Source organism: Physeter macrocephalus, chromosome 13 (assembly GCF_002837175.3).
Source record: "Physeter macrocephalus isolate SW-GA chromosome 13, ASM283717v5, whole genome shotgun sequence".
NCBI lineage: Eukaryota > Metazoa > Chordata > Mammalia > Artiodactyla > Physeteridae > Physeter > Physeter macrocephalus.
The window spans coordinates 52,627,966-52,640,817 of NC_041226.1; positions in this window are offsets into that span (position 1 = coordinate 52,627,966).

Sequence of the window (12,852 nt, forward strand, 5' to 3'; positions counted from 1 at the left end):
AAAAAAAAAAAAAAAAAAAAAAAAAAAAAAAAAAAAAAAAAAATCACAAGTATTTACAGAGCAACTGTCTATAAGAATGACCTGAAGACCAGCAGAAAAGGTTTTCCACAACTAACGATATGAAGAAGGAACCACAATGAAAGAGGTAGGAGGAATGAAGCCTTGGTATAATCAAGACCCACACTCTTGGGTAAGTTACCCACAAATGGGAGGATAATCACAATTGCAGAGGTTCTTCCCAAGGAACAAGGGATCAAAGCCCCACATCAGGCTCCCCAGCTTGGAGGTTCTGCACCAGGAAGATGACTTCCCTGAATGCTGGGCTTTGAAAAACAGCAGGGCTTACATTTGGAAGAGCTGGAGGGCCATAGAAAATAGAGACTGACCTTCAAAGGGCATGTGCAAAATCTCACACTCTCTGTAGTCCTAGTTCAGAGGCAGTAATTTGAAAGGATACTGGCTCAGACCCACTTGCTGATATTGGAGAGCCTCCTGAAGAGGCAGGAGGCAACTGGGACTCCCCCTGTGAACACAGAGATGGCAGTAGCATTTTTGAGGGTTCGTTCTACCATGAGGATACTGGTACTCACAAGTGCCATTTTGGAGTCCTTTCTCTAACCTATTAATGCCAGAGGCTTATGGGCTTGCACCAACCCTGGGTCCCCCCACCACCACCGCTAGCTGCCCCAGGTCCTGGTCCCATCCATCAGCAGGCCAACACCAGTCCTGGGACTCATTCAGCCAGCCAGCCAGCCTCACTGGCTGCTACCATACAAGGCAGGACCTGATAGCCAATCTGTCTGGGGGCCAGTCCTGCTTACCAGTGTGCCTACAATAGAAGGCCCCACTACAGTAGAAAGGCCCATACAGCCCACATAGGGGGCACCCCTAGAGCATACAGCTCTGGTGGCCAGAGGGGAGTGCACTGCTGGGTCCCATAGTACATCTACATAAGGCTACTTCTCCAAGATTGAGAAATGTAACTGACCTACCAAATATATAAAAATAAACACAGAATTAGGCAAGATGAGGTGACAGAGGAAGATGTTCCAAATGAAGGAACAAGACAAAACCACAGAAGAACTAAGCAAAGTGAGGATAAGCAAACTTACCTGATAAAGAGTCCAAGGTAATCATCATCAAGATGCTTAACAAACTTGGGTGAAGAATGGGTGAACACAGTGAGAAGTTTAACAAAGAATTAGAAAATATAAAGAAGAACAAAACACAGCTGAAGAATACAATAACTGAAATAAAAAATATACCAGAAGGGATCAATAGCAGATTAGGGGACTTCCCTGGTGGCACAGTGGTTAAGAATCCACCTGCCAATGCAGGGAACACAGGTTCGAGCCCTGGTCCAGGAAGATCCCACATGCTGCGGAGCAACAAAGCCTGTGTGCCACAACTACTGAGCCTGTGTGCCATAGCTACGGAAGCCCGCGCACCTGGAGCCCATGCTCCACAATGAGAGAAGCCACCACAATGAGAAGCCAGCACACTGCAACAAAGAGTAGCCCCTGCTCACCGCAACTAAAGCCCGCATGCAGCAATGAAGACCCAACACAGCCAAAAAGAAAGAAAGAAGGAAAGAAAGAAAGAAATTTATATATTAAAAATATAGCAGATTAGCTGATTCAAAGGAACAGATCAAAGAGTTTTACAGACAAGCAAAAGCTAAAACAGTTCAGCACCACTAAACCAGCTTTACAAGAAGTGTTAAAGGGATTTCTCTAAGCAAAACAGAAAAGACCACCTTTCCTACCTTTCAGATGCTAAGAAATATAACTACATAAAAATAACCCTGGGGACAATGTATATTGCTTCTGGTGTATATATATCATGAGCTTTCTGGGGACTTCACCTAAGTCTCAATATAGAGAAAGTAGTGCAAAAAGTCCTAAACAAAAGTCCACATTACATTCTCAGAAGACCAAGTATAATTGTGAAACATAAGCTCAGTGTTCATACCTTTGTGTGTCAACCCCACTCAGGATAGGACTATTTGTTCCCAAATCAATCAGGTTGAATAAAAACTGAGTAAGTGGCTCTGAAGAGGAACCACATGTAGCTTTAGGGTGTAGCCAATCTTGTAATAATGATCTCGGTCTTGGAACTACAGAGTAAGTCAAAGCTCAGAGTCCTAAGATGTGGATCAGGAAGGGAACTCATGGTGGAAAGAAATTGATTCACCTAGAAGATGGTTTAAAAATAGCTGAATCTGTCTAATGCATGGTCAATCTATAAGGCCCATACTGTCACCAAGGTAAATGGATGAGTTTTTCCTTTTCTTCCCAGACTTCTGTTACGGAACATTGTTTTCCTTTTCAGGACTCATTTTGATTTTTTTGGGGGGTGTGGTACCATGTTGTGTTGGAATTCATCACATGAAAACATTAACCTTAGATAAAAATTCTCTAAAAATAATCCATATGAGTTTATCCTTAGTAATTTTTTATTTGAAGACATAGTTTTCTATCTAATTGAGCTATAGGTGTACATCTGTTTATTGTATGGTTCACATGCGACTATATGGCCATCATCAAAAAAATCTACAAACAATAAATGCTGGAGAGGGTGTGGAAAAAAGGGAACCCTCATGCATTGTTGATGGGAATGTAAATTGATACAGCCACTATGGAGAACAGTATGGAGATTCCTCAAAAAACTAAAAATAGAACTACCATACGACAGAGGAGTGGATAAAGAAGATGTGGTACATATATACAATGGAATATTACTCAGCCATTAAAAAGAATGAAATAACGCCATTTGCAGCAACGTGGATGGACCTAGAGACTGTCACACTGAGTGAAGTAAGTCAGACAGAGAAAAATATCGTATATTAACGCATATATGTGGAATCTGAAGAAATTGGTATAGACGGTCTTATTTACAAAGCAGAAATAGAGACACAGACGTAGAGAACAAACGTGTGGATAGTAAGCGGCAAGGGGAGGGTTGGATGAATTGGGAGATTGGGATTGACATATATACACTATCGATACTATGTATAAAATAGATAACTAATGAGAACCTACTCTATAGCACAGGGAACTACTCAGTGCTCTCTGGTGACCTAAATGAGAAGGAAATCCGAAAAAGAGGGGATATATGTATATGTATAGCTGATTCACTTTGCTGTGCAGTATAAACTAACACAATATTGTAAAGCAACTATACTCCAATAAAATAAATAAATAAAAAGAAAAGAAAAAAAAAACATTTAACTTACCAAACTCTAAATAAATTAGGCCAGATATGCATGTTATCTTGTCCCACAACACTATAGAAGATAATTACTTAATTTTCCATTTTTATTTTAAATTAAAAGAAACAAATGAAAGATAAATACACAGCTTGTGAATAATGTGGAACATCCAATTTAATCAGCCATGCAAGGAATTTCTGGACTTCATGTGTAAGTTCCAACAGGTATAATGACATATCCACTGAGAATCAGGAAGCAGATTTAACTAAACAATTAGTATTTTTTAATCTCAGTTTCCATTTTGATTGCTTTTCCTATTTTATTCTGAATTTCAACAGATCTCGTGTATACTGTGCAAACCTTGAGTTAAAATCCTTTCCCTACGCCACAAACTAAACTTACTTGTAGGGAGTTTAAACTAAATACCTGATTCTGCTGAAACAAGCTTATGCTTTATTGCATTTTTCTAATATCTTTAAATTTGTTTTCCACATGTGACAAAATACAGTCAGGATAATTTGACAATAAAAGCTGAAGGTATAGGAAATATTTGAGTATGTAACAGAGAGGGAAATATAGAAAACACTCATAAATATGAGATCAAATACTTTAAAAATAATTTCAAATAAATAAAAAATACTTTAAATCAAGAGTCTGGTTTTTATTTTTATTTTATTTTTTCCAGTTTTATGGATATATAATTAACATAGTGTATAAATCTAAGGTGTACAACATAATGATATGATATATGTCTAAATTACAAAATGCTTACCACGATAAATTTAGTTAACATCTATTACCTCGTAGAGCTACAAAATAACTTTGATATCAGTTGTAGTCTGATTTCACTTGGAGGGGAGAGGGGATGGAGGGGTAAGTCATAGGCCTAGACTGACATTCTGAACCCCAAACCAGGCCTATGTTGTCTTGGGAAGACTAGCTCTGGGCCCAGTGTAGTTGATGCTGGCAATCCTTCTGAATTAGCTACCCTACCCTTGGTATGGGGAAATGGCTCACTTCCTTGAGTAAATGAAAATGAAAGGGAGAGCTGAATGATACATCAGAGTGGGGAAGGGCAGTGCTTTTGTGCCCCCATTTAGGACAGAGAAAATATGTGCCATTTCCTTGACACAGAATGGAGCATTTCACGTGTAGAGACTAAAGGGGAAGAGAGACCCAAGACAGGCTGGGGGTAAGCTGGTATTAGACTATGCAGAGATTTTTAAAGCACAAGACTGATTTTTTTAAACTTTTCATTTTGAGATAATTATAGACTTGCATGCATTTGTGAAAAATAATACAGGGAGAATCAGTGTACCCTTTACCCCATTTCCCTCAATGGTAACATCTTGCAAAACTACAATACATCAGATAATGACATTGATACAGTCAAGATCCAGAACATTTCCATCATCAAAAAGATCCCTCATGTTGCCCTTTTGGAGCCACTTCCACTTTCCCCTTGCTCCCACCTTCTTCTTATTCTGGTGCGAACACTACTCCGTGCTCGATTTCTATAAGGGCAAACGCAAGTCTCTGCATAGTGAGTCTGAAGAGCAGTTCATCGTTCAAGGTAGATGTTTTGCAGCAGTCAGAAATCTTAAAGAAAAGTTATGCAATTGGTCAATACTAGTTTTGGAATGTCAAAACATATTGATAATTCTTAACATGAATTTGATATTCAGCTCTAAAGAAATCAGAAAATGAGTAAACAATTGATAAAGAAATCAACAGGTGAATTAATAGCAAAACTGGTCAGCCACTTAAAGCCTAGGTAGCTAGAGGAGATGTCCAAGAACCTCTCCCAGAAGGTATTAAGGGAGATTACAAATGTGGAAAAAAGAGAATGGAAAAGAGGAAGATGGAGTGAATCATTTTTATTTATTAGAACAAACATTGTTTCTTTGTATGTGGGTATCCTTGCACTTAGTTAGTCACCTTGATAAACTAAAAGAATGCAGTTTCTATGGGTCTGGAACACTGTGAGAGGGGAGGAGATACAGGGTGGGGGGGGCAAGTGCCCTGGGGCAGATTTGAAGTGTCACAAAACATGACACAGATGCTAGAGAGCCAGGGGAAAAGAAAGGCCACAAAAAGCTTTGGTTGGACTTCTTTAATAATTTTGTCCATGAATGTGTTTTTTTAAAAAAATACATGAATAAACGGATATATTGCATATGATTTATATGGAGGAAGATACAATAAGTTCTAGAAAGACAAAGAAAAATCATGAAAAACATATTACATAACGAAAAAGAAATACATAGTTATTAATGAAAACTGGGGTATGTGGCAAGTATCAAAGCATAATGAATTTACTAACAAATGACACATGAATGTATTTTAAGATATGGATAAGGGAGAAGAGAGAGTATCATCATCCTCAGAGATTATGATTTAATTGATCTGGGGGATGGCCTGGGCATTAGGATTTTTAGCAGTTCCCCAGCTGATACTGATGGACAGCCAAGATTGAGAAAGAATGGTTAGATGTAGACCTGTTCAATATTGTGAGATTGATGGTTTATATATTTATGTATGATGATTCTTTTATTGTGAAAGAAATTGAGTTAGGGTAAACAAGTTAGTTTACAAATAAGACCATTGGAATGAAAACAAAACAAACAAATGAAAAAACCAACAAATTTAGAGCATCCATAGAAATGACTCTGAACTCCCCCTATATATTTGAATCATCCCAGAGAGTACTTAAAATATTCCAGTACCTGACTCCAACCCTTAGATCTGGGCTAACTCTGCCCCAGACATCCAGTATTGTTGAAACAGAAGATTCTAAGGAGCAGCTGGGCTTGAGAACTGCTGAAGCAAATTGCAGTATTCAAATAGATGCTACCAAGCACCTGAAATAAACATATTACCTCATTCAGACATTAAATGGAGTGGTTCCTGGCAACAAATTCAAAGGGAAAACATATTACATGGCTTCCATTTTCTGGATGAAGTATACTAAACGCTTCTTTAGAAATGGCATATTTCTGGAGTAAAATTTAAGGTTGAATTTTCCTGGATTGACCTTTGTGTAAGGTCTTGAGTAGTGACTTATGGCTTCAACCAAAGCCTTTCAATGGACACTGCCATGCTGCTCAAATGAATACTTCTTAGAGAGACCTGTTATGGATGCAGAGGATGTATCCTTAAAATGGGTCTGTGAACGAAATTTTGGCTAGGTAAAGAACCAAGGAGACCTGAGAGAGGAAGGTCTTTTATTATTAACCTTATTTAGATATAACCCAGTTACCCCATTAGAATTAGTTTGCATCTCTCGCTTGGGGAATCATTGAGTAGCCAGGAATATTCCTGAAACCTGATTTGCATGGGTACCCCAGATTTCCATGAAAAGGTAATATAAACATTTATCTCAGCATCCTGATGAAAGTTGGGCAAGCACCTTTCAGGTAAAAGGTTACCTCTAAGACTTGAAAGGTAAGGACCTGATTTCTGCCTCAAGACCTAAATAAAAGGGAGCTGAGTTGTCATCCAGAAGTGTGACACTAAATCTTTCTGTAGCACATGTGCCCCAGAGCATGTGGCTCTTGTAGCTAATATAGAGTATCTGCTCTAGGTACCAGAAAGAGAATTCAGTCATGAAAGAGCTTCCAATCAGCACTTGATAAATGTGCAAAACATCTGAGTTGAGGAAGAATCTAACAGATATTTTTAAGTTCCTCAAGTTCTGTTCCTAAGCAGGCCCCTTGGTAACATCCTGGTTGTTTTGTTACTGTTGGCTCATCACTGTTAAATGGTTCGAGTCCTTCTTGAATTAATGGGCACCTAGCCCCATTGGGAATAATGGTAGGAAACTGTTAATGAAGAATAAGAAAAATAAATTAATAATTTCCAGCACTGTGGGGAGTCATATTCTGAGTCCTCACCTTTCTAGCTAAAAGTTTGTAAGGGTTGAGTTATTTAACTCCTTTATGCCTCACTTAACTCACCTATAAAATGAAGATAATAATTGTACTAACTGGTAAGTTTGCTGTAAGAATTAAATGAGATAATGCTTGCCAAGGGCATTACACAGTTCCTGACACAAAGAAATCATTCAATAAAAACTCACTGTGTTTGTGGTCATCGCTGATGTCTTCATTGTCACTATCATCATCATAATCCCTGGAGTGAAATGCAAAGGTTTCCCAGGTGGGCAAGACAATAAGATAGACATCTATTTCTGGAGTGTCAATTTTACTAAAATATTGAAGACTTGGATTGGAGAAACATTTTTTATTAAAACAAATATAAGTATATTTTGAAATAAATTTCAAAAATCCCATGGATATTTAGGCTAAACTATGAATAATTTGTGCCTGCAAAATGTCATAAATCTGTGCAACTTCATGTTAAGTCTCAAGACCTCAGAGGTCACATATCCTCTCTCTTCTGCCATCCGTGGAGCAGAACTCTAGGATCAATTGCATCTATTTAAAAAAAATTTTTTTTTTTCTATTTCTTTATTTATTTTTTGGCTGTGTTGGGTCTACGTTGCTGCATGCAGACCTTCTTTAGTTGTGGCGAGCTGGGGCTACTCTTCGTTGCAGTGTGCGGGCTTCTCATTACAATGGCTTCTCTTGTGGAGCACGGGCTCTAGGCGTGCAGGCTTCAGTAGTTGCGGCATGCAGGCTCAGTAGTTGTGGCTTGCAGGCTCTAGAGCGCAGGCTCAGTAGTTGTGAGGCACGGGCTTAGTTGCTCCACGGCATGTGGGATCTTCCCGGACCGGGGCACGAACCCGTGTCCCTTGCCTTGGCAGGCAGATTCTTAACCACTGTGCCACCTGGGAAGCCCAATTGCATCTTAAATAGTTCCTTTCTCTAGAAGAGTTGAGCATCACTGTAATTCCCACTGGAATCTATAGTGCACTGTGAGTTCCCAGTGAATGGTGGAGTTGATGTGGTACTTGAGGAGTCAACTCAAGAGACAGATGAACAAACTGGGTGTGCACACACACACACACACACACACACACACACACAAAGCCCTGTATGCTGGCAAGATCTGCTGTAGGGAGACAGCTGTGGAAGCTCTGTTTTCCTAAGAACACCTGGGAGAAGGAAGAAACCACCAAGCCCTGGTGTTAACTGCAAGGGCAGCCGCTGTTGACCTGCTGCCCAGAGCTGCTACGAGAAGCAGTAGGTGAGGCTAATCCCAAGAGAGGTTCTTCCAGGATTCTCCACACCTCTCCATTACTTCAGCATGAATCACTTGAAGGAAGAAGTGCATGTGTGCTTGTATGTGCACACTCACATCTCATGCCCAGGGGAGAGAACCAGGAAAAAGTTAAAATTAGATTGGGATTTGTGGGAAGTGATGTTTTTTCTTAATCATCATCAAGGAGAGAGACTAACAGTGTCTGTGGTGCATTCCAGTGGGACTGGCTGCCTGGGAATTCAGAGGGGAACTTTGAACCAAATAGAAGCGAGTCAATAGGAAGTAGGCAACCAACGTTGGTGTCCAAGGCAAGAGGGCTTATGGAAGGTCTTGAAGGAGCAAGTCATGCCACAATTAGCCATCTCTGAGATTCTCTCTCAACTCTCAGATATTTGGAACCCTTATCAGATACTTGATGGAATCAAATTTTACTTCTTAATTTGGTAGAGTAGGTATCCTGTATCGACTGAAGGAGACCCATATTGAGTGGACGCCAAGTTTAATCCTTTAGTTGTGACCTACAGGAAGATCTCATTCCTTCTGTGTTTGGATAGAAGTGGAGCTTACAGGTGGAGCCAGAATTTTCATCAGAGAATTGCACTTCTCAAGCACTTGAACTCATGCATGATACAGTCTTTTAAAAACATTGATATAGCGGGAGGCTGCCCACAGGTCTCATGTGCATCTTTTGAGCCCTGCTATTCAAACCAGTTTACATTTTTAGTTGCCTATGGCATCAAAATATGAATTATGTAAATATTTCTTATAAGTACATAGTATACATATATAATACATATATATGTATATATACATTGAAGATATATATAAGGATTCAAGTTGCATTTTCCTACTTATATTTGTAATAGAATCTAGTAATAAAGAGATTAAAAGCTTTTTTAATTAGTTACATAAAATGGATTAAAGTTTGATAAATTTTCTAAAATTGAATGGAAAGAAAATTAAGTCCACAAAATATCATGGAGACAAATTCTGATTTTCATTAAGGTTTTCTGTTTTGACTCAAAAGAATCTGAACAGTATCCTGTTATAACAGGGGATTGCAATGAATGTCTGAAATGAAACAGGTAAACAATTTTGGCTCAAGTATACTTAAGGTGGCTAGATAAAATATGAACTCCTATAGCCTAAAGCTTAAAGTGTGGGTCTCCTAATATAAAACATATAACTAATAATTTCATCCAAAATCAGAATACACTGAAACTTGATAGGAAAAAGATAAAAATCTTTTTACAGTGAAGGGCATATTGCAAGGAAACTTCTGTTTTACTTCATTTTCAGCAACATTGCTTACTGAGTCACTGCTACGAAAGCTTGTGGCCGGCTTCCTCCGATATCATTCTTCTTTTTATATTTTATATTTGTTGCAGACTAGTCAAACACATTACAACTTTATTTCTTTGAATCAGGCTGCCATGACAGATTAATTATGCTGAGTAATAGAGTATGAATTCTTAAACCAATGACACTGATGCTTATCATTGCATATGACAAATTGACATATTTCCATTAATTATTGAATGAAGGGTGGACTTAAAGCCATGATGGTGTAAAAGTGGGCTCGTGTGGAATTTGTAGTTAATTAAAATAATTTAAAATGGTTTACTTTTTAAATATATAATTTAAAAAATTTCCAGGTCAGTTGACACATATCTTTTGTGGGGGTAGGGAATATATGTGGATAGTTAGCCTTTTGTCTCTTTTCATTCAGAATGTTGGTAGATCATTGTGGGAATTGTTCTTTTACAGATGTTGGAGAGTCATAATCTTAAAGATCTGTACACGAAATCATCATATGACCCCATATTCTGCACTTGCTTTTATATTGTTTGTTTAGGATTTGTCCCCTGTGTTAGTCAGTCTCCTAAATATGTTCCTTATAAAATTTTCCTATAATTTAGGACCCATGAAAACTTCTTTTTCTTGATAAAATCTTTTGTTTTCTGATTTTGAAAAACGTTATTTTGGCATGTCAGCCTGCATATAAGCAATTATTACACCCATTCATAGAAAAGATATAGATCTGGATTTATTTTTTATTTGTCTTTTTCAGATATCTGATATATTCTTACTTCTAAATTATCAGCTTCTTTAACTTGCATTCTTTGTTGTGGACTGCCTCAAATCTCATGTGGAAATCTAGCTGCTGTAAGTAGAATATCCATGACTTTTTCAAAGTCCATGCAAAAGTGTGACTGGGTTATACCAAATTTTTGACCCCAGTTGATCAAGTCATAGTAAAGCTGTAGTGTTTGTGCAAATAATTGAGTATATACAGGAATAAGGCCTTTTAAGGTTTGCTGTCCTCGAAGTTTTTAGGATAACAAGGCTGGACGGGGCCACATTCTTCCAAGACCTGCTCTCTGTCACAAGTAGGTTCATAGCAATGCAAATGTTTCTTGCTTATGGCAACGTAAATGAATTTTGTCTGTTAAGGGAAATGAATCTCTGTAAATCTGATTCTCATTTGAATGGGTTTTAACATCTTCTGTAACTTCTAACCGGGCCCTCTTGGCTATTTGAGAGGACATATATCTAACCTCAACCCATATCTCCTGGAGTCAATGTGAATGTTGGAAAAGCTAGTCTGAGAGTGGTTAAGAACAGCTTCAAGTCAACTAGTGGAGACTGGAAGGAATGATGGGTGGAGAAAGAGGTCACCTTCTGATAGACATCTGACTGCCTATAGGCTGTGTCTGTTTAATCTCCTGCACTTGGAAGAGCCAGCCTTCTGAAAAGGAGAGTGATATTATCTCCCAGGCAAACTTGAAAAGAGAATAAACAATGCATTCATCTTCATTAAAGTATGTCACACAGCTGATTTTTTGCATATAAGAGTTTACCAAAGAAAATCTGGAACCACTAAATGCTACTTGCTCAACCAGGACCCTGTAACCATAACATTTAGCTCTTTGGAAGAAAGAAGGAAGCAAGATGAGGAATAATTTAAATTAGCCAAAGTCCCTCTAGATAGCAGATGCACACCATTCAATCCTGAAGTCAGTGACGTTTGTCAGTTTTTAATCTATAACTCTAAGTTTTATAAACATGAAAATGCTATATTTTCCCAGTTGTGTGGGAGAAGAGATAAGCTGAACTGTCTCAATATCAGGGGTTTCTCATTCTCTTAAACGTCTCCTAGGAAAATCCTGGGACTATACTGGAGAAAAAAAAGCAATACGTTATTAGGCTCTTTGTCAAAATCATTTCTGTGATTATTTGTCCTTCTGTTTGAGGGTAAACAAATAATCAAATACTTTACACAGAACTGTTAGATACATTAACCTTGGAGATTTCCAGGGAAAATCAAGGGCAGATACTCCCAGATCGGTTAGACTGACTTCATGAAATGCTTAGCAAATGAGAAGTTTTTGGAAAAGTGTATTTGAAAGTCCGGTTGATATACAGCTCGGTGTTGATCTCTCCTTCTCTGGTGAACTATCAAGCATCTGCTCTGTTGTTTTACAAGGTTTAACAATTCTTTTGATGGAAGCAGACAACACATTGACACTGGAAAGGATGAAAGGCAGAGCTCTTTGTTACCTACAACACCAAAGGAGAGAAGGCAACTGGGCAGTGCTATCCAAGGGCTTGTAGCCGGGGACAGGGTAACTGCTAGCTGGAGCTGTAGGGGGTAGCTTATTAGGGCAAGGGGGTGGGATTATCTAGGTTTCTGGGCTCCCTGTGGATTGGTTAATTTGAATAGTTTCAGGTCCAGGATAGAGGGGCTGTTTCTGGTTGTTGGGTACCTGGCCCTGGTGATTAGGGCTGTCTTCTTATAGTAGCCTCGAGTGTGAGATCCTGAAAGGGAAGGGGTTGGGGACTTAAGCAGCTGTTCAAGAGAGAGAACTGATTGGCCTCTAACTAGTCAGGACCTCAAAACCAGGTCAAGACAGCATTTAAAAAAACCCAACTATATTCCATCCATGCCCATCATTGTGCTTGGGCTTGACAGGGCTTAGGGTGTATAGCAGGTGTATGAGAAGATGTGCTACTATTAAAGAAGCTCCAGAATAGGAGAATGATTCCTGAGATCAAATTCCCATTTGTACACGATTGTTCTGCAAGGTGCATAATAAGGAGAAAGTAAGGTATCGTGATTACTTCAGATTCTGGTTTGGAAAAATTCTGTGTGAGTTTCTGTAGTCTGTATTCCTCTTTACTAATTCCATGGGAATGTCTGCTTCTCTTTTTTAAAAAAAAAAAAAAACTTCATTGAGATATAATTTAAATACCATAAGATTTATCTGATTGAAATATACAATTTAATAATTTTTAGTAAATCTACAGAATTTTGTAACCATTGCCACAATCCATTTTTAGAACATTCCCATTACCCCAAAAAGAGTCCTGCATCCATTTGCCATCAGTCACCATTCCCGCTCCAGCCCCAGACAACCACTAATATGCTTTTTGCCTGTGTAGAGTTGCCTTTTCTGGACATTTCATATAGTAAATGG